The sequence below is a fragment of the Oncorhynchus keta genome, chromosome 3, assembly GCF_023373465.1.
Source record: "Oncorhynchus keta strain PuntledgeMale-10-30-2019 chromosome 3, Oket_V2, whole genome shotgun sequence".
Lineage (NCBI taxonomy): Eukaryota > Metazoa > Chordata > Actinopteri > Salmoniformes > Salmonidae > Oncorhynchus > Oncorhynchus keta.
In genome coordinates, this window is record NC_068423.1 from 18,428,476 (window position 1) to 18,451,429 (window position 22,954).

Here is a 22,954-nt window from a genome sequence, read left to right on the forward strand (position 1 = left end):
AACAGTGAGTGTCTGCCTATAGCCTAGAGTCTAGATCATGTTAACATTGTATTTCAAAAGGCTGTAGGGTAAAACAATGAAGACAGATGGTGTTGGTTTTGCCAGTGAGACCAACCACTGTTGACAAACAGATAATGATTAGCATATATTCTGTGAGCATTTAATTTCTTCTCAATCAAAACTTTGATCACGTAGCTAGTTAGGCCTAGATTTCCAGCGTGCATGAGTTTCCACCATCACATGGTTGCTGAGGATATGAATGAGCACTCGGGACAGAAGCTGCAAAAATAACTTGCCTCTTAAGCTTGAATTAAATTAGAGATTCAGCCCTGCCGTCTTCTGTCTTCACATCCCTGATTATTTTCTCTCTCTCCCGTTCAGATTAATTAAACTTGGACAGGCCCCGGTGCCCCTGGGCTCTTGGATGCAGATTGACTTGCACCTTCAAAGTTTGAAATAGTATAGGCTTAACTAGTATAGCAGTTCATTCTGAGGCTTCATGTTGTCGGCCTTGAGCAGACTCTTTCTGAAGTTCCTGCCGGTCTTCTTGGGCTGCTGCTTCTGTACCATCTTAATTAACTTAAGGATCCAGCAGGGGAAAGGTTGTGATTGGATCTACAATGATGTCTAATTAGCTATTACCATATAAACATGCAGAACAGAGAACATGTATTCTATTCTACAAGGTCGGGTGCTATTTTGGACAATAGGGCTGTTGGCCTGCTCTTGTCTTTCATCTGGATGGAATAATACCATGCCATGTATTACGAAATTTGGTGTCAATATCCAGGCTGGTCTCATAGACTAGACGTAATACAGTAAATGAAAAAATCTGGGACACTCAAATTAATGTTACATTTGGTATGGTTACATGAGACAGAAGGTTAATTAAGGCAAAAACGTGAACGTCGAGCAACCCAAAGGTTGCTTGTTAGAATCTCATTACAGACAACTTTAGCATTTTGGCTAGTAAGAAACTTTTATACTACTTTTTAGGTACTTTGCAACTACTTAGCATGTTAGCTAACCCTAACATTAACCCCTAATGCCTAGCTAATGTTAGCCACCTAGCTAATGTTAGCCGCAACAAATTGGAATTTGTAACCTGTATGTATTGCAAATTTAACATATTGTATGATTTGCAATTTGTACGATATCATAGAAATAGTAATCTATCATAAGAAATGGATGATGGACATCCACAAATTTAATACATACCAAACATAACACATCATACTAATTTGAGTGTCCCATATTTTCATTTACTATGTTACGTCTACCCCTGAGTCTAGATTGCAGCATTTCATTGTGTTCTTAGGAAATAGTAATAGAAAATGTCAGTGTCCTCTGATTTTTCCCTCTGGCCAGTTTCAAATTGAGTTGACATCCATGTGGCAGAACAATGACATGATGCCAATATGATTGGTCTCACATAGGGCTGTCCCGACCTAAAGAAAATTGAGGTTGACCGGAAATGATATATATATATATATATATATATATATATGTGAGACACACCCTATGTGTTTTAATGAAATCAACTACAGTGGGGCAAAAAAGTATTTATTCAGCCACAAATTGTGCAAGTTCTCCCACTTAAAAAGATGAGGCCTGTAATTTATCATAGGTACACTTCAACTATGACAGACAAAATGAGAAAAAAAATCCAGAAAATCACATTGTAGGATTTTTAATGAATTTATTTGCAAATAATGGTGGAAAATAAGTCAGTCGCTGGACTCTCAAAGATGATGGCATCTCAAACACTTGGTCAACATTTTGGCAAAAATATACCCAGCTGTAATTTGAGTAATGGAGACGATTCAAAACCTTAAACTGAATAAGCCCATGCCTTATGCAAAATGATGTGTGGATTAGAGGTCGACCGATTATGATTTTTCAACGCTGATACTGATACCGATTTATTGGAGGACAAAAATAGCCAATACCGAATAATCTGCCTTTTTTTTATTTTTTTATAATAATTTAAATGTTTTTATCTGCTAAATGACTTAAATGTAATGTAAATGTATGTACAGTGGGGAGAACAACTATTTGATAACCTGCAAAATCGACAGTGTTTCCTACTTACAAAGCATGTAGAGGTCTGTATTTAAAAAAAATCATAGGTACACTTCAACTGTGAGAGATGGAATCTAAAACAAAAATACAGAAAATCACATGATTTTAAGTAATTAATTTGCATTTTATTGCATGACATAAGTATTTGATACATCAGAAAAGCATAACTTAATATTTGGTACAGAAACATTTGTTTGCAATTACAGAGATCATACGTTTCCTGTAGTTCTTGACCAGGTTTGCACACACTGCAGCAGGGATTTTGGCCCACTCCTCCATACAGACCTTCTCCAGATCCTTCAGATTTCGGGGCTGTCGCTGGGCAATACGGACTTTCAGCTCCCTCCAAAGATTTTCTATTGGGTTCAGGTCTGGAGACTGGCTAGGCCACTCCAGGACCTTGAGATGCTTCTTACGGAGCCACTCCTTAGTTGCCCTGGCTGTGTGTTTCGGGTCGTCGTCATGCTGGAAGACCCAGCCACGACCCATCTTCAATGCTCTTACTGAGGGAAGGAGGTTGTTGGCCAAGATCTCGCAATACATGATGTTTCCACCTCCACGCTTCACGGTTGGGATGGTGTTCTTGGGGTTGTACTCATCCTTCTTCCTTCAAACACAGCGAGTGGAGTTTAGACCAAAAAGCTCTATTTGTCTCATCAGACCACATGACATTCTCCCATTCCTCCTCTGGATCATCCAGATGGTCATTGGCAAACTTCAGACGGGCCTGGACATGCGCTGGCTTGAGCAGGGGGACCTTGCGTGTGCTGCAGGATTTTAATTCATGACGGCGTAGTGTGTTACTAATGGTTTTCTTTGAGACTGTGGTCCCTGCCGTGTTGTTCTGGGCTGATCCCTCACCTTCCTCATGATCATTGATGCCCCACGAGGTGAGATCTTGCATGGAGCCCCAGACCGAGGGTGATTGACCGTCACCTCAAACTTCTTCCATTTTCTAATAATTGCGCCAACAGTTGTTGCCTTCTCACCAAGCTGCTTGCCTGTTGTCCTGCAGCCCATCCCAGCCTTGTGCAGGTCTAAAATTGTATCCCTGATGTCCTTACACAGCTCTCTGGTCTTGGTCATTTTGGAGAGGTTGGAGTCTGTTTGAGTGTGTGGACAGGTGTCTTTTATACAGGTAACGAGTTGAAACAGGTGCAGTTAATACAGGTAATGAGTGGAGAACAGGAGGGCCATTCCGATTAATCGGTTGACCTTTAGTGTGGATACGCTCAATACATTTCTTGCCATATATCATCGAGTAGCTCTCCACCTATGTCTTTCTTGTATTTGCAAAGGAAGGCGGTTTTACTGTTCTGTATTATCTCGTATAATCTGGAGATTGTGCCCTTCAGATAAGGATAATAATAATAATAATAATATAACCGTTTTGATAATATGATCTATGCACCTCTCGACTGGACACATCGTAGGCTCCAGTGGAAAGGAAGGGAAACCATTTTTGGCAAAGCTGTGAGTTTGCAGGTATCTTTAAAAAAAAAGTGGGTATTGGAAATATTATGGTCAACTCTCCGTATCAAATGAGTTATCAATGAATAGGTCACAAAACCACCAGACCGTTCCGATGCCAGAACTGGAATGCCGTGTCAATCTGTGACACTGAGAAGAGATGATTGGATGTTAATGGAGAGAAGCCGCTTGCTTGTTAAAGGCTAAAGTGACTTTGGAATAGGGAGTTCTTAACAATGGGGTTCAAAACATGGGTGCCAAGGTTCATGGGCATTGGGGAGCACAGGAGCGAGACTGGAGAAGTTGGAAGGCTTGACTAACTCCGTGATGGGCCATCCTTGTTTTAAAATGTAGAAACCCAATAAACACATTTAGATATATTGAGCCTAGATATACCTTTCTCATTCGTGGATTTATATTCCAAATGAAGTTGGAAATGTAGCTGTCCAGATGTTTGAACATTGACTTTGGCAGAAAAGAATGAGTGGTGGACTGGAGGGGGAAAAAAGGATTACTGTTTAGCATTGGGATTGCTCCTCCTCCATGGATCAGAGAAATTGTAGGATTCTAGAAACGAGTTGATTACTGTGCCTGATTTTTAAATTACATTGTTGGGCTTCGGTCTGGATCTGTCTAGACTTTGATGCAATACACAATTGAAATCTCCGCCCAATATCAAATGATCAGAGTTAAGGTCAGGAAGTGTCGTGATGTCAGAGAAATTGAGCTTCATCCCAATTAGGACCATAGAGGTTAGCCAGAATAACCTGTCTGCTAAATAATTTCCCATCACTAATAGATCTTCCATTAGTATCTGAAATTACTTTGGAGGAGACGAACAGGGTGCTGGATGGCTGTTCCTCTGGCCTTAGCACCAAAGTAGGAGTGAAATAGTTGGTCTACCCATCCTCTGTTAAGTTTATCATGGTTGCTGGACTGGAGATGGGTCTCTTGGGAGAAAAACAATGTCCGGACATAAGATGAGCATACACTCGGCTACACTTGACCACCTGGTTAATTCCTTTCGCATCCCAGCTGATAAAGCATGTGGAGCCTAGAGTATGTGAATTAGGCATAGTCATAGTAATCAGAAATGTGTTAGTACGATCACATGGCCAGTGTGCTGAAGGGTCTGAGTAATAAAATATAAATAAAAAAATAAAAAAATAAATACCCAGAAAACCTTGGACCCCTATGCTTGCCTTCCCCCAGTTGGATGACTGAATCTACCTCTCCTAGACAAGAGCAAAATGCTACCACATTAAACTGAACCCCAGTAGAACTCTATCCAGGGCCAACATAATCAAGTTTACACCTAGGGAAGGGATTCTGGAGGGAACCACTTCAGTTATGTAAGGTATCTCATGCAATATGCATATTTGAAAGATAGTAAAACAATGAGGTATAGGTATATGTTGAATAATTGTCTTTTTTTAGGAGCAGGGTGGAGGCACATTTCTAATCAAGATATGAATTCACTAGTTGGTCCTTGGTCGCATTAGGGCGGCTAGTGCAGGGTCATAGGATGAGCCCACAATGGCTAGCTGGTATGTCGCCAATGATAGACCTAGATTTTCCTGTAGCAGTTTAGCTATGGACAGGGTAAGCCGCATTCCGCCTATGGTCTCGAGTCCCTCTCGCACCGAAAATTGCGACCGTTCCCCCGGCGCTGTCTGTTCTCAAAGTCCTCAACCTTGGAAGTGAATTTGACGACATCGGATGATAGCTGGGTGACTTGCTCTTCCAGTGTCACCACTTTGTCGGAGTAAATATTTGCGCCAACTTCCAGGCTATTCAGACGAGTGTCATGTCTCGCCAAGTCTTTAACAGAGTTTCTTTATGTTGACCTCGGTGGCGAGAATAGCTATTTGTGCCGATTAGGTCAGTGGATAGTGACTCCACCTTAGCCAGCACAATCTGTTCAGATTTAATGATAGCCGCCATTACCATGGCTAGGTCGGGGGGTCAGAGTCCGAGAGTCCGGTCAGAGTTATTTCTTTCATCACACTCCAATACCTTGACTTTGTTGTCCTTAAGCCATTTTTCCACAACTTTAGAAGTATGCTTGGGGTCATTGTCCATCCGGAAGACCCATTTGCGACCAAGCTTTAACCTGACTGATGTCTTGATGTTGCTTCAATATATCCACATAATGTTCATTCCGAATGATGCCATCTATTTTGTGAAGCGCACCAGTCCAACCTGCAGCAAAGCACCCTCAAAACATGATGCTGCCACCCCCGTGCCTCACGGTTGGGATGGTATTCTTTGGGTTGCAAGCCTCCCCCTTTTCTTCTAAACATAACAATGGTCATTATGGCAAAATGGTTATATTTTTGTTTCATCAGACTAGAGGACATTTCTCCAAAAAGTACAATCTTTGTCACCATGTGCAGTTGCAAATGGTAGTCTGACTTTTTTTATGGGGGTTTGGAGCAGTGGCTTCTTCCTTGCTGAGTGGCTTTTCAGGTTATGTGGACATAGGACTTGTTTTACTGTGGCTATACTTTTGTACCTGTTTCCTCCAGCATCTTCACAAGGTCCTTTGCCCAAACGCGTCTCCTTCCTGAGCGGTATGACAGCTGCGTGGTCCCATGGTGTTTATACTTGCGTACTATTGTTTGTACAGATGAACGTGGTACCTTCAGGCGTTTGGAAATTGCTCCCAAGGATGAAACAGACTTGTTGAGGTCTACAATTGAATTACTTTTGATTTTCCCATGATGTCAAGCAAAGGGGCACTGAGTTTGAAGGTAGGCATTGAAATACATCCACCGGTACACCTCCAATTGATTCAAATGATGTCAATTAGCCTATCAGAAGCTTCTAAAGCATGACACCATTTTCTGGAATGGCATACCCTTCCCCAGATCTGTGCCTCGACGCAATCTTATCTCAGAGCTCTATGGACAATTCCTTCAACCTCGTGGCTTGGTTTTTGCTCTGACATACACTGTCAACTATGGGACCTTTTTATATAGACAGGTGTGTGCCTTTCCAAATCATGTCCAATTAATTTACCACAGGTGGACTCTAATCAAGTTGTAGAAAAATCAAGGATGATCAACGGAAACAGGATGCACCTGATCTCAATTTCCAGTCTCATAGCAAAGTGCCAGAATACTTACATAAATATGGTATTTCTGTCTTTATTTTTAATAAATTTGCAACAATTTTCTAAAATCTGTTTTCACTTTATTATGGTGTGTGTGTGTGTGTGTGTAAATTCAGGGTTTTTGTTTATTTTATACATTCTAGAATAAGGCTGTAATGTATCAAAGTGGAAAAAGTCAAGGGGTTTGAATACTTTCAGACGGCACTATGGGGAATTGATATACACTAACAATCAAACAAACAACTCACACAATGAAGCTATGAAATATTGACTGCAAAAATTGGTGGGAGAGAGCACATTCTGGAGAGAGAAGTGAATTGTGCATGGTTAATCTGACTTTTATGGTGATTTGGTCTCAGCGGAAGTCAAGGCGTTCATACTTCTTGTGGAGCAGTGCAGAGTTGTCAAGGAAGTGAGTTTGTGTTTATACAGGATGTACCGCTCCCACCTACCGTCAACCAATCATGTCAATGCAGACCTATACATAGCTCTCTGCATCGTTACAAAATTTGGGAGGCACAAGGCGATACGGTACGGAGCTCAATTGCCTCAGCATGCCACTCTAGAGGCTCCACAATTGCGTCAAACCCTCCAAATGGAGCCTCCGACCTCATTTTCAGATCAAGCATAGATTGGCTTTTAGTTCTAGGCCTCCACAATGGATTAGTGTGTGTGTGCATACATACAGTACCAGTTAAAAGTTAAGGGTTTATTTTATTTTTACTATATTTTCTACATTGTAGAATAATAGTGAAGACATCAACTATGAAATAACACATGGAATAATGTTGTAACCAAAAAAGTGTTAAACAAATCAAAATATATTTGAGATTCTTCAAATAGCCACCCTTTGCCTTGACAGCTTTGCACACTCTTGGCATTCTCTCAACCAGCTTCATGAGGTAGTCACCTGGAATGCATTTCAATTAACAGGTGTGCCTTAAAGTTCATTTGTGAAATTTCCTTCCTTGATGCATTTGAGCCAATCAGTTTTGTGATAACTTACCTGGTAAAATAACGGATAAATAACTTGACTGAGAACACGTTCTCATTTACAGCAACGACCTAGGGAATAGTTACAGGGGAAAGGAGGGGGATGAATGAGCCAATTGTAAACTGGGGATTATTAGGTGACTGTGATGGTTTGAGGGACAGATTGGGAATTTAGCCAGGACACAGGGGTTAACACTTCTACTCTTACGATAAGTGCCATGGGATCTTTAATGACCTCTGAGTCAGGACACCGTTTAACCTGTTAGGCCGCCCCATCCCGGATCCGGGATTGTGACTACAGCCTCAAGCTCATTACCATAACGCAACATTAGCGATTTCTGAAAATTGCAAAATAAATGAAATAAATATGCCTGTCCTCAAGCTTATCCTTTTCTTAACAATCCTGTCGTCTCAGATTTTCAAAATATGCTTTAGAACCAGAGAAAATCAATAATTTGTGTAAGAGTGGTGATAGCTAGCGTAGCATTTAGCACGCAACATTCACAAAAACCAGCAAAGGGATCAAATAAAATAATTTACCTTTGAAGAACTTCAGATGTTTCAATGAGGAGACTCTCAGTTACATAGCAGATGTCCAGTTTTTCCTGAAAGATGCTTGTGTAGGACACAACGTTCCGTTTTGTTACTATGCATTTGGCTACCGAAACTAACCGAAAATTCAGTCACCTAAACGTCGAACTTTTTTCCGAATTAACTCCATAATATCGACTGAAACATGGAAAACGTTGTTTGAATCAATCCTCAAGGTGTTTGGTCATATATCTCTTCATTGAAATGCCAGTCCTAGACGCGTGCATTCTTCTCTGATTCGGATGGAAAAATACTGGGACCTGACTTTTGCGCACCAATTTCCACGCAGACACCATGCGGGACACTTGGTAATTGTAGGCTCTTATGGCCAATCTTCCAATGATATGCCTACAAATACGTCACAATGCTGCAGACACCTGGGGGAAACGATAGGAAGTGTCCGTTGATTCCTGTGGCATTCACAGCCATATAAGGAGATCATGGAAAACGTGCCTTCAGAAATCCTGTTGATTTCCTGGTCACTCAAACATCTTGGTTTTGCCTGTAGATTTTGTTCTATGGCACTCACAGTGAAAATCTTTGCAGTTCTGGAAACGTCAGAGTGTCTTCTTTCCAAAACTATCAATTCCAAGCATAGTCGAGCATCTTTTCGTGACAAAATATCGCGCTAAAAACGGGCACGTCTTTTTATCCAAAAATGAAATACTGCCCCTAGAGTTCTAACAGGTTAACGTCCCATCTGAAAGACTGCACCCTACACAGGGCATTGGGATATTTTTTTAGACCAGAGGAAAGAGTGTCTCTTACTGGCCCTCCAACACCACTTCCAGCAACATCTGGTCTCCCATCCAGGGACTGACCAGGACCAACCCTGCTTAGCTTCAGAAGCAAGCCAGCAGTGGTATGCTGCTGGCATAAAGGTAGGTAGGGTGGGTATACAGAAGATAGCCCTATTTGGTAAAAGACTAAGTCCATATTGTGGCAAGAACAGCTCAAATAAGCAAAGAGAAAAGACAGTCTGTTACTTTAAGACATGAAGGTCAGTCAATATGCAACATTTCAAGAACAAGAAGTTTCCTGAAGTACAGTCCCAAAAACCAAATGCTAGGATGAAACTGGCTCTCATGAGGACCGCCACAGGAAAGGAAGACTCAGGATAAGTTCATTAGAGTTAACTGCACCTCAGATTGCAGCTCAAATAAATGCTTCAGATTTCAAGTAACAGACATCTCTGCATCAACTGTTCAGAGGAGACTGCGTGAATCAGATCTTCATGGTTTCAAAGAAACCACTACTAAAGGACACCAATGAGAAGAGACTTGCTTGGGCTAAGAAACACAAGCAATGGACATTAGACTGGTGGAAATCTGTCCTATTCGTCTGAAATTTGAGCTATTGTCTTTGAGACGCAGAGTCGGCGAACAGATGATCTCTGCATGTGTGGTTCACCCTGTGAAGCATGGAGGAGGAGATGTTCGTGTGGGGGTGCTTTGCTGGTGACACCGTCTATGATTTATTTAGAATTCAAGGCCCCCCCCAACTTTATTTAACCAGGTAGGCTAGTTGAGAACAAGTTCTCATTTTTAACTGCGACCTGGCAAAGATAAAGCAAAGCAGTGTGACACAGACAACAACAGAGTTACACATGGAGTAAACAATAAACAAGCCGATAACACAAACAAGTCAATGACGGTAGAAAAAAGAGTCTATATACAATGTGTGCAAAAGGCATGAGGTAGGCAATAAATAGGCCATAGGAGCGAATGATTACAATTTAGCAGATTAACACTGGAGTGATAAATGAGCAGATGATGATGTGCAAGTAGAGATACTGGTGTGCAAAAGAGCAGAAAAGTAAATGAAATAAAAACAGTATGGGGATGAGTTAGGTAGATTTACTGATGGACTATGTACAACTGCAGCGATCGGTTAGCTGCTCATATAGTTCATGTTTAAAGTTTGGGGAAACAAGTCTCCAACTTCAGTGATTTTTGTCATTTGTTCCAGTCACTTGCAGCAGAGAACTGGAAGATAAGGCAGCCAAATGAGGTGTTGGCTTTGGGGATGATTAGTGAGATGTATACCTGCTGGAACGTGTTATTGTGAACTGAGATAAGGCGGAGCTTTACCTAGCATAGACTTATAGATGACCTGAAGCTAGTGGGTCTGGCGACGAATATGTAGCGAGGGCCAGCCGACTAGAGCATACAGGTCGCAGTGGTGGGTGGTATAAGGTGATTTGGTAACTAAACTGATGGCACTGTGATAGACTGCATCCAGTTTGCTGAGTAGAGTATTGGAAGCTATTTTGTAGATGACATCATTACATTTACATTTAAGTCATTTAGCAGACTCTCTTATCCAGAGCGACTTACAAATTGGTGCATTCACCTTATGACATCCAGTGGAACAGCCACTTTACAATAGTGCATCTAAATCTTTTAAGGGGGGGTGAGAAGGATTACTTTATCCTATCCTAGGTATTCCTTAAAGAGGTGGGGTTTCAGGTGTCTCCGGAAGGTGGTGATTGACTCCGCTGTCCTGGCGTCGTGAGGGAGTTTGTTCCACCAGAGCAGCGAACAGTTTTGACTGAGCTGAGCGGGAACTGTACTTCCTCAGTGGTAGGCAGGCGAGCAGGCCAGAGGTGGATGAACGCAGTGCCCTTGTTTGGGTGTAGGGCCTGATCAGAGCCTGGAGGTACTGAGGTGCCGTTCCCCTCACAGCTCCGTAGGCAAGCACCATGGTCTTGTAGCGGATGCAAGCTTCAACTGGAAGCCAGTGGAGAGAGCGGAGGAGTGGGGTGACGTGAGAGAACTTGGGAAGGTTGAACACCAGACGGGCTGTGGCATTCTGGATGAGTTGTAGGGGTTTAATGGCACAGGCAGGGAGCCCAGCCAACAGCGAGTTGCAGTAATCCAGACGGGAGATGACAAGTGCCTGGATTAGGACCTGCGCCGCTTCCTGTGTGAGGCAGGGTCGTACTCTGCGGATGTTGTAGAGCATGAACCTACAGGAACGGGCCACCGCCTTGATGTTATGTATCATGTAGGATAGTCAGTTTTACTTGGGTAAGTTTGGCGGTGTGAGTGTAGGAGGCTTTGTTGTGAAATAGAAAGCCAAATCTAGATTTGATTTTGGATTGGAGATGTTTAATATGAGTCTGGAAGGAGAGTTTAAAGTCTAGACAGACACCTAGGTATTTATAGTTGTCCACATATTCTAGGTCGGAACCATCCAGGGTGGTGATGCTAGTCAGGCGGGTGTGGGCAGCAAACGGTTGAAAAGCATGCATTTGGTTTTACTAGCGTTTAAGAGCAGTTGGAGGCCACGGAAGGAGTGTTGTATGGCATTGAAGCTCATTTGGAGGTTAGTTAGCACAGTGTCCAAGGAAGGGCCATAAGTATACAGAATGGTGTCGTCTGCGTAGAGGTGGATCAGGGAATCGCCCGCAGCAAGAGCGACATCATTGATATATACAGAGAAAAGAGTCGGCCCGAGAATTGAACCCTGTGGTACCCCCATAGACTGCCAGAGGTCCGGACAACATGCCCTCCGATTTGACACACTGAACTCTGTCTGCAAAGTAGTTGGTTAACCAGGCGAGGCAGTCATTAGAAAAACCAAGGCTATTGAGTCTGCCGATAAGAATACGGTGATTGACCGAGTCGAAAGCCTTGGCCAGGTCGATAAAGACGGCTGCTCAGTACTGTATTTTATCGATGGTGGTTATGACATCGTTTAGTACCTTGAGCGTGGCTGAGGTGCACCCGTGACCGGCTCGGAAACCGGATTGCACAGCGGAGAAGGTACGGTGGGATTCAAAATGGTCAGGCATTGAGGCTGATTGAAAACAATGGAGGTGTATTTGGAGGGCAAGTTGGTCAGGATAATATCTGAGGGTGCCCATTTTACGGATTTAGGGTTGTGCCTGGTGGGTTCCTTGATGATTTGTGTGGGATTGAGGGCATCTAGCTTAGATTGTAGGACTGCCGGGGTGTTAAGCATATCCCAGTTTAGGTCACCTAACAGAACAAACTCTGAAGCTAGATTGGGTGTGATCAATTCACAAATGGTGTCCAGGGCACAGCTGGGACTGGAGGGGGGTCGATAGCAGGCGGCAACAGTGAGAGACTTATTTCTGGAGAGGTTAATTTTTGTAATTAGAAGTTCAAACTGTTTGGGTATAGACCTGGAAAGCCTGCAAAATTCTATCTCTGCAGTAGATTGCAACTCCTCCCCCTTTGGCAGTTCTATCTTCACGGAAAATGTTGTAGTTGGGTATGGAAACTTCAATTGTTGGTGGCCTTCCTAAGTCAGGATTCAGACACACCAAGGACATCAGGGTTGGCGGAGTGTGCTAAAGCAGTGAGTAAAACAAACTTTGGGAGGAGGCTTCTTATGTTGACATGCATGAAACCAAGGCTTTTTCGATCACAGAAGTCAACAAATGAGGGTGCCTGGGGACACGCGGGGCCTGGGTTTACCCCCACATCACCCTAGGAACAGAGGAGGAGTAGAATGAGGGTACGGCTAAAGGCTATCAAAACTCATCGCCTAGAGCGTTTGGGACAAAGAATTAAAGGAGCAGATTTCTGGGCGTGGTAGAATAGATTCAGGGCATAATGTGCAGACAAGGGTATGGTGGGGTGTGGGTACAGCGGAGGTAAGCCCAGGCACTGAGTGATGATAAGAGTTGTATCTCTGGATAAGCTGGTTATAATGGGTGAGGTCACCGCATGTGTGGGAGGTGGGACAAAGGAGGTATCAGAGGTATAATGAGTGGAACTAGGGGCTCCATTGTAAACTAAAACAATGATAACTAAACTAAACAACAGTATACAAGGCATTTTGACATGAGAGAGACGTACAGCGAGGCATAAATTAATCACAGGTGTTGTCTTAGCTAGCTCTCCAAATCAACAACGGGTGAGACAACAGCTAGTCAGCTAAAAAACAACAGGTAAAATGGTGAATGGACAGAGAGGCTCGGTTAACTACACACAGGGCCTGAGTTCGCGGCTGGGGCTGACAGATAAAAAAAAATAAACAGAATAATGGACAATCTAGCAGGCATCAGCTATGTAGCCAAGTGATCATAGGGTCCAGGGGGCAGCAATAAATGGAACAGGGAAGTTGCCGAGTAGTCGCTAGCAAGCAGGCGACACAGCGTTTAAAGTTAGTAGCCCGGGGCTAGTAGAAGCGCCCGCTCCGACGGAGGCCGGTTGAAGGCACAGTGGATGGAGTATTCGTTGGCAGACCAGTCGTGGTGGTGCAGCGGGGTGCCGTGTTGACTAAGAATCCAAGCCAGATGCCGAAAGAGGTATTGTAGTTGTAGTAATTTAGTTTTCTAGCCGGGAGATGCACCTGACTCACGGCTAACTGGTGCTAGCTTCGGGGCAGAGGCGTTAGCAACTCGGTAGCAGCGGTGATCTGGTGCCAAGGTCCAGACCTTACGGCAAGGATCTGGTGGAGTAGTGTGTTCTAGCCGTGTTTGGGTGGAGTCCGGGTTAACAACTCAGTAGGCCGGGAGGTGGGCCTCAGGGATAGCTTCGGTACTGGGTAACTTGGTGGGTGCTAGCTAGGTTGTGAAGATCAGGAGTCATGGTCCAGGGATTACGGCAGGGATCCGGCGTTGTAGTGGAGAGACGGTCCGTTACTGGTAGGCTGGCGAGTATTATCCAGGCCAAAAAAGTTAAAGAATATATATATATGTATATATATGTATGTATGTATATATATATATGTATGTATGTATATATATATATATATATGGGCTGGTATCTGTGCAGAAGGTAAAGGCCGCTAGCAGTGGCTAACAATGACTAAACAGCTTGTAGCTAATTAGCTGGTTAGCTTCTAATGGCTAGGTGGTTCTTGCTATAAGGTCTAAAAATTAAAAAAAAAAAATAGTGGTTCCGTATCACATTGGGTGAGGCAGGTTACCCTAAGGTATAATTGAACTAAAATGGAGAAGAGATTGCAAATGGAAATGTATACAAAAAAGACGAAAAATACAAAAGTACACGAGAGGACGAACAAAACGCGTCTGCACTGAGTATGCATGGTTACCACAGCATTCCGCAGCGATACGCCACCCAATCTGGTTTGCGCGTAGTAGGACTATAATTTGTTTTTCAAAAGGACAATGACACAACACACCTCCAGGCTGTGTAAGGGCTATTTGAGCAAGAAGGAGAGTGATAGAGTGCTGCATAAGATGATCTGGCCTCCAATCACCCGACATCAACCCAATTGAGATGGTTTGGGATGAGTTGTGTTTTAGCCGAGCAGTAAAACAATGTCGTTCAACCAACAGCCTAACGACCAAACAATCGACCAGTCGACTGATTGGGGTCAGCCCTAAACTCTCACAATGATCCAGAGAATCATTATAACCGGAAACTAAAAATGTCTAGGACCCAGGTCAATGAGAAGGGATCATTATTCTCAAATTGTTGCCTGACCAAAGTCTGCTGTTGATAATCACTAGAAGGTTATGGTGAGACAGAACTTCTCAGCATTACTAGAATGCCAGAGATTGTCATAGAACCCATCTCTGGATTAATAATTAACCTTTGTTGTGCTACAATGGATCAGATTATTCACAGAAAAATGCTTTGCAACATGGTGTTTTACCTTGGAGGTTGTTAAAACTGAAACAGAATTAGGCCAGGTAGGCTGTTGTCCTGTGCTTGTTTGGCTCAGGCCTAACCATAATTTATATATATATATTTGGATGGTTAATCCTACTTTGAATGGGTGAATTATATCTACTGTGTCTAAAGTAGAGTAGAACTAGGGCCTAATGTATTTCTGTGTCAACGCATAGAACCACCATTGGTTATTTTGGGCTTGACAGATGGATAAACACAAGACTGACAGTGAGGGTTGAGCTTTATGTCCCTGGTTTGGTACAGATACTCTGTAAATAGAGGTGGTGTCTGTCTCGGTCTCTGATGTAAGTTCCAATTGTGTTCCGGCATTATTCACTGTCCTCGGACCTTGTTAGGAAGGACCTCGGGGCCACTGAGACAAAGTGAGGTAATCAATGATGGTAATTGATCCCTGTGTTGTGGTGAGTAAACTACACTCATGGGTCAAGGAGTTTATCATTACTTGTGGCTGTTCTGTGATTAGTTTCTCATCGGATAATGCCTACGCTACTAGGAGACTGGCTGAAGGACAATGCCTTTGTTTGGTAGGTAGTCTACTATTCTTTGAATGTATGGCTGTAGACGGTGAGGTTTTAATTTGTTTGTAGCTGTGCATGGCTTGCAATGGCATCAGTAACAAAATCTGAATTCCTTCCTTCCATTGTCTGAAACTGGCCTGCCCTTTTCATGTGTTAGCGTACTGTATAATTGAACCAAACAAGCTCGATTTTATGTTTAACTTCAACTTTCCTAACCACCAGATGGAAGTGGTTTGAGATGGAGATTCATGCATTCAGCAAATTTAATTTCATGTTCAAAGGACACACTGCTGTGGTGTCAAGATTGTTGTGACAACATGAGCGCTGATAAACTTGCTTGCCGGTTTTAGATCATCAAAGGTCACGCACTGCACTTTTCAGGCTCTCACAATGTCTCCAATCTTTGAGTTTTGATCTTGGCTAGCTGCTTTTGTTGGTAAAGAAGCACAGGTTAGTTCAAATAGTATGGGGGAATTGACTGAGCAAATTAAACACAAACCCTGTGTCTGTTGGCAGTTTACCCTATGAATCGCACTACCAGGAGCTGTCCTGTTGGCCCGCAAAACAAATGTACTTGTAAAGTGGATGGAAATCAGTTTACCTTGTAGCAGTTGTTTAATTTCCGTCTGTGCCACAGTAGTGCCTTCAGCACCACGGTTTGTTGAAGGAATGTAGAGAAATTTGAATTCAGCCATTTGGGTTGCAGTAATGTCATGACTCATTTATGGCCTGAAACCCCAGTTGTCATAACTGAGACAAGTGTGGACCGAAGTCAAACGTTCAGTTGCTCACTCCCACATAAATGCCTGTGTGAAGTGCATGGGCAGTTATCCATACTGTCTGAAAAGTATGTAATAGTCCTCCGCCGTTCAACTGGAAAGGTCACTGCAGAGACAGGCGAATAAGCTGGCAAAGTTCCCCACTTTTTTTTTTATCTCTCAGCATACTTCAATCCCAAAGTTAGTGCTGTACTTTTATCAGAGAGACTGTGCAGATAACGTTGTAGACCTCGTGAAGTGACCAAATTATTTTTATGGCTGCTGAATTTTTCCTCTTCAATGTCTTATTGAACATTGTCAAGAATTTTCTTCTAGTAATTAGCTTATCTGTCCTGTTAATTGGTTTAGAACGTCTACTTCTGTGTCATACACTTAAAGGGATGTTCCTTATATTCAAATTCTTTAAAGCTAGTGTTTTGGTGCCCCGGTACCACTGCCGAAGGACCAAGTGAGTAAATGTCACCTGTTAGGTGGCTGGAGGCGAATGCTTTGAATGTACATACTGGTAAGCTAGGTCTATTTCCATTGAACGTGAGAGAAGGGTTGAACACCTAAAGCCTACGTGTCATATTGCTGCTTTGTTTCTGGGTCTTCTGATTGTAGGCCTATTTCATCCTTACAATGTGCAATAAGCAACTGCTTTGTAAGCATAGGTGAGTACGTAGACATGTGAAATTCAATACAGATGAGAGTAGTATGTATACTTGTGCTCAATGCAAGATACTTTTTGTTAGCTTCGTCTCATTTCTGTAACAGAGAACCCCTTTTGTAAACAATTCCACAGGGAATAAAACATCTGAAGACTGATTGAAAGTGGGTGTGACTTTCCTGTGGCCAAGCACTTGGCTAGGAATACATTTTGACTGCTGTAGGAATCCTTTATCTAATTGAACTAAAGGCACCACCACTACGAACTCATTTTGGCTTGAGAAAATGTTTGACTTTGTTCAGGGTATCAATGGGTTAAATCACCCTGTCCCCTATTATTTTAGAATTCCACATCAGCCGTCATTCCTAATTGATTCATTGACACTTGATTGTCACGAAATATACACTGTGTTATCATCCAGAATCTCACGGACAGATTTGAAGGTTAACGTTAAATGGGACGTAACAACTTTCGCAATAATTTCACTTCTGGGTAACAGAGTTTATCATCCAGATTAAACAGTGAGCTCAACAAAGCAGTATAGAGTTACTGCAGAGCAAACAGAATGTGCACTACACTTAACCCTGGGAAAGCACATCCTGACTTTGGGGCATAGTTAATATTAAAAGATCCCTTTCTGTGTGGTTACTGATTATGCAAGGCGTAACCAGGCAACTCGCTAACAGAGCTTAACAGCTTCCCCTACATGCCTTCACGATTCTTATGAAAGTAGAAATGCGCTGCCTGGGCTGTGAGCTGGCCAGCCAGGGATGCTTACACCAACTGAGTGTTTCCGAATGACTGTTCAGCCAAGGATGGGTGGGACTCACTGAAGGTCTGAGTTTAGTGTCACTGCCCAACGCAGCCAGGGGGAAATTCTGAGGAGTTGAGTGATTAACATTTTCTGTCTGGTTGGGGCAGTTTTTTTCTCAGAGCTTTTGTTGTTGTATTGTAGCGCCTCTGACTGGGAAAAGGAAGACCACGACAGGCACTGTTCCTAGGCCGTCATTGAAAATAAGAATTTGTTCTTAAAACCACTTAAGCTTAGGGCTTACTTTTTCGAACATTCTGTTAAAAATCGCGCAACATTTCAGCGTCCTGCTACTCATGCCAGGAATATAGTATATGCATATGATTTAGTATGTGTGGATAGAAAACACTCTGACGTTTCTAAAACTGGTTAAATCACGGCTGTGACTATAACAGAACGTGCGTTTCGTCGAAAAGCCCAAGGAAAACTGATCACCAAAAAGTGGAAAAAATATCAATGCGCCACTTGCATGTATTGTCTATGGCACAGCAAATTTGATGGGGCCGAGATTACAAGTCCTACAGCTTCCACACTATGTCGCCAGTCTTGGCAATTGCCTGGGAGTTGTTCCTTGGTCAAACGAGGAAGACAGACCCCATTCCTTCCGGTCTCCGACAAGATGTTTTGGAAGAGAGATTTCCGACCATGATTTGAAGACGTGGAGCTATTGAATACACATCGCCCCGTGATCAATTTGATAGATTATTAACGATTACTAATACCTGAAGTTGGATTACAAAAGTATTTCAAAGTGTTTTGTGAAAGTTTATCGTCAACTTTTTTAATTAAAACATGTGTTTTTTTCTGGATCACACACTTCATAGATTGATATTTTGGGTATATATGGACCGATTTAATCTGAAAAAAAAGACCCAATAGTGATGTTTATGGGACATATAGGAGTGCCAACAAAGAAGCTCGTCAAAGGTAATGAATGTTTTATATTTTATTTCTGCGTTTTGTGTAGCGCCGGCTATGCTAATTATTTTGTTTACGTCCCCTTCAGGTATTTCGGGGTGTTGCATGCTATCAGATAATAGCTTCTCATGCTTTCGCCGAAAAGCATTTTAAAAATCTGACTTGTTGGCTGGATTCACAACGAGTGTAGCTTTAATTCAGTACCCTGCATGTGTGTTTTAATGAACGTTTGAGTTTTAACGAGTGCTATTAGCATTTGGCGTGGCGCATTTGCATTTCCTGATGGCTAGATGGGACGCCTGCGTGTCGGGTGGGCTTAAGTTAACTTAACTTGACTTGCCTAGTAAAATAAAGGTAAAATAAAAAGGCAGCACAAACTCTAAATATCACAGGTACAGTGGCTTGCGAAAGTATTCACCCCCCTGGCATTTTTCCTATTTTGTTGCCTTATAACCTGAAATGTGTATTTTTTTTTTTTAGGGGTTTGTATCATTTGATTTACACATGCCAACCACTTCGAAGATGCAAAATATTTTTGATTGTGAAACAAGCAAGAAATAAGACCAAACAAAACTTGAGGGTGCATAACTATTCACCCCCCTAAAGTCAATACATTGTAGAGCTACCTTTTTGCAGCAATTACAGCTGCAAGTCTCTTGGGATGGTCTCTATAAGCTTGGCACATCTAGCCACTGGGATTTTTGTCCATTCTTCAAGACAAAACTGCTCCAGCTCCTTTTAAGCTGGATGGGTTCCGCTGGTGTACAGCAATCTAAGTCATACCACAGATTCTCAATTGGATTGAGGTCTAGGCTTTGACTAGGCCATTCCAAGACATTTAAATGTTTCCCCTTAAACCACTCGAGTGTTGCTTTAGCAGTATGCTTAGCGTCATTGGTTAGATAAAGGTGAAAAAAATCTAAGAAATTGTCCTCCTGGAAGGTGAACCTCCGTCCCAGTCTCAAATCTCTGGAAGATTGAAACAGGTTGCCTTCAAGAATTTCCCTGTATTTAGCGCCATCCATCATTCCTTCAATTCTGACCAGTTTCCCAGTCCCTGCCGATGGAAAAACACCCCCACAGCACGATGCTGCCACCATCATGCTTCACTGTGGGGATTGTGTTCTCGGGTTGATGAGAGGTGTTGGGTTTGCGCCAGACATAGCATTTTCCTTGATGGCTAAAAAGCTCAATTTGTCTCATCTGACCAGAGTACCTTCTTCCATAGGTTTGGGGAGTCTCCCACATGCCTTTCGGCGAACACCAAACGTGTTTGCTTATTTTGTTTAAGAAATTGCTTTTTTTCTGGCCACTCTTCCGTAAAGCCCAGCTCTGTGTAGTGTACGGCTTAGTGGTCCTATGGACAGATACTCCAATCTCCACTGTGGAGCTTTGCAGCTCCATCTTTGGCCTCTTTGTTTAGGTGGTTAGCCCTCACTTGGCAGGTTTGTTGTGGTGCCATATTCTTTCCATCTTTTAATAATGGATTTAATGGCGCTCCATGGGATGTTCAAAGTTTCTGATTTTTTTTATTTTTTATAACCCAACCCTGATCTGTACTTCTCCACAACTTTGTCCCTGACCTGCTTGGAGAGCTCCTTGGTCTTGGTGGTGCACCTTGCTTAGTAGTGTTGCAGACTGAGCCCTTTCAGAACAGGGTGTGTGTGTATGTGTACTGAGATCATGTGACACTTATATTGCACACAGGTGGGCTTTATTTAACTAATTCTGCAACTTCTGAAGGTAATTGGTTGCACCAGATCTTATTTAGGGGCGTCATAGTAAAGGAGGTGAATACATATGCACACACCACCTTTCCTGGTTTTTTTATTTTTGAATTTATTGAAACAAGTCATTTTTTCCACTTCACCAATTTTGACTATTTTGCATGTCCATTACATGAAATCCAAATAAAAATCCATTCAAATTACAGGTTGTAATGCAACAAAATAGGAAAAACGCCAAGGGGGATGAATTTAGATGCAAGTGGCTGTTCCACTGGATGTCATAAGGTGTATGCACCAATTTGTAAGTCGCTCTGGATAAGAGCGTCTGCTAAATGACTTAAATGTAAATGTAATACATTTGCAAGGCTGTATGTGTGTTTTATTTTTTATTATTTTTTTTACATTTATCACATACACACACACACACACACTGTTTTTGTTAATAAGGATAGGTTCCCAACTGAGATTCTGTCAACTAGTTGTCTCCATGTAAGGTCACTGGGAATGTGTGTGCCAGAGGAGGCTGGTGGGAGGAGCTATAGGAGGAAGGATCTTTGTAATGGCTGGAATGGAACGGTATCAAACACAAACATATGGAGCCCACATGTCTGACTCTGTTCCATTAATTTAATTCCAGCCATTACAATGAGCTCGTCCTCCTATAATCCTTCCCACCAGCCTCCTGGTGTGGGCAATGCACATGTTAAGTGGTTTTATTTTCCTTGCATGGTTTGAAGAGACCCGAGTAGGAAATAAACTGAAGTTTGCAGAGGCTACTACTTCAACTTTGTACTAAGGCTAGTTTGTACTTTTAGGCGTAGGCTTCCAGTAACAACTGATTCATCCTATGAAGCAATCGGTGCTCATAATATCCCACTGGGCTGACGTCAGTTCAATGTCTAGTTTTGATTTACATTTGGTTGATGTCAACTAAATTGAAATCAACAAATGTCACCATGTCATTGGATTTGAGTTAAACTGATTGGATTTACAAAAAGTATTTTTTTCACGTTGATTCAAAGTCCTCACATTTATGTTTTTGTTTGAAATGACATGGATTCACACAGTGGGATTATCATGAATTATGTTGTGAAACTGCTTGATCATGTTAACTCTTTTTTTTTTTTTAAAGATTTTCAATAGGGACAGTAACTCAGACTGATAACTCTAGCAAGTTAGTTATTCATTATCTTAGATATCCTAAATCAATCTTGCTTCACATAACTATTCAACAAGGGGTATAACTTCATTATTTTATATCCTCCTGTGTTGTATGGTCCAGTGTACTGGCCTATGAGGCCTACAGGGTTGAAGGCTTAAAATCAGTCCATTTGGGCCACCCCTTATGTTTAGAACGATAACTACTCTCCCTGCTGTAGGCCTATATGTTATTACTGATCTCAATGGTGGTGGACACAGCCAAGTCTGACCCTTTTTTTTGGCATTCAGGTTTCTTTCCCACGGCTCCTCTGTGGCTTTTCATTCACACTGATTTGAGGGCATTTTAATCGTCACGTTTGTGGCACGTACAATTTAACAGACCGCATGTCAAGGTGACAATATGCCCACAATTTATATTCTGCATTTAATGACTATCTAAATTTAGTTAAAAAAAAACAAAAAAAACATTGAGACCAACAGCTCGCAGTTGTTGATTCATGCTCTTGGCAAGCTTTAACTCATCTTGCAAACACCAGCCTCTCTAGCTCACTGTGTATTTAGACTAAGCTCTACCCCGAGTTACTCACACTTAAAACAATGTATTTCCTGTTATGGTGGTAACATTGCCTGGCATTGCATTGGGCATAAGAACAGCCCTTAGCTGTGGTATATTGGCCATATATCACACCCACTCGGGCCTTATTGCTTAAATAACGCATGGTATATCAGCACGGTAGAATTAAATGGTTATAGTTCATTCTTACATGTCCTATGTTTGAGCTGCTTTTGAAAGCAAGTTTGGTAGTGAGTGGAAACCCCAACTGGATGCTTCACATTTATACATCCTGTGAAATATCTGGCTCTAAGAATTACTAGAATGGGCTTGGAACCTCTAAACCTGTCAGTCTAACTGGTATTCTCATGGATACGTGCAATGGCGGACCTGGTATTGTGATTTAAGATTGCCACGGTTACCAGGCTTCCGAGTCTTGGACGACATGACTTGGAAATGGCTTGATAAATAAAGTAGAATAAAAGTTGTATTAAAATGGGCTGATGACTTTGAAAAGAGTTTGCAGACGAGATGGCTAGCTGATCGGGTCATTGATTTAGCAAGCTCAATGCTAAAAACATAGCTAGCTGAGCAGGTAAGATAGCCAGCATGGTTAAATAAATCATGCAATCTGTAGATCTTTACTCACCGTGACAACATTGGATAACTTTCTAAAGGAAATGTTTTTCAGTCTTCTGCACTATAACTGTACTGTAGCCAACGACCTAGCAAACTAGATACTTTTGGACAGTGACGGCCTGTCGTTTTACGATTTCAGAGTTAGCCTGTGTCACGTAGAGTAAAAAAAAATCTAATAAATCAAGTTTGAACTTGTTGTATTAGAGTGCCCTCTAATGGTAAAGAATTGGCATTGATTATAGCATACTTTCTGCACTGTAATGCCAGATGCATGCAATGAATTAATGCTTTTTTTTCATGAGGATAGCAATAA

General features: G+C 42.2%; 1 protein-coding gene across 3 annotated transcripts in view; it reads left to right on the plus strand.

Moving 5' to 3' along the window:
- LOC118368448 (phosphatidylcholine:ceramide cholinephosphotransferase 1-like) overlaps positions 1-22,954 on the plus strand; it is a 37,889-nt gene that overhangs the window by 4,272 nt on the left and 10,663 nt on the right. The window contains exon 1 of one of the 3 annotated variants that reach the window (XM_035752586.2): positions 15,291-15,410. The exons of the other annotated variants lie outside the window; for them this stretch is intronic. The gene's annotated coding sequence lies outside the window, so the exon portion shown is untranslated. Of the gene's footprint in view, positions 1-15,290; positions 15,411-22,954 lie in introns of those variants that run through there. 3 annotated transcript variants of the gene reach the window in all.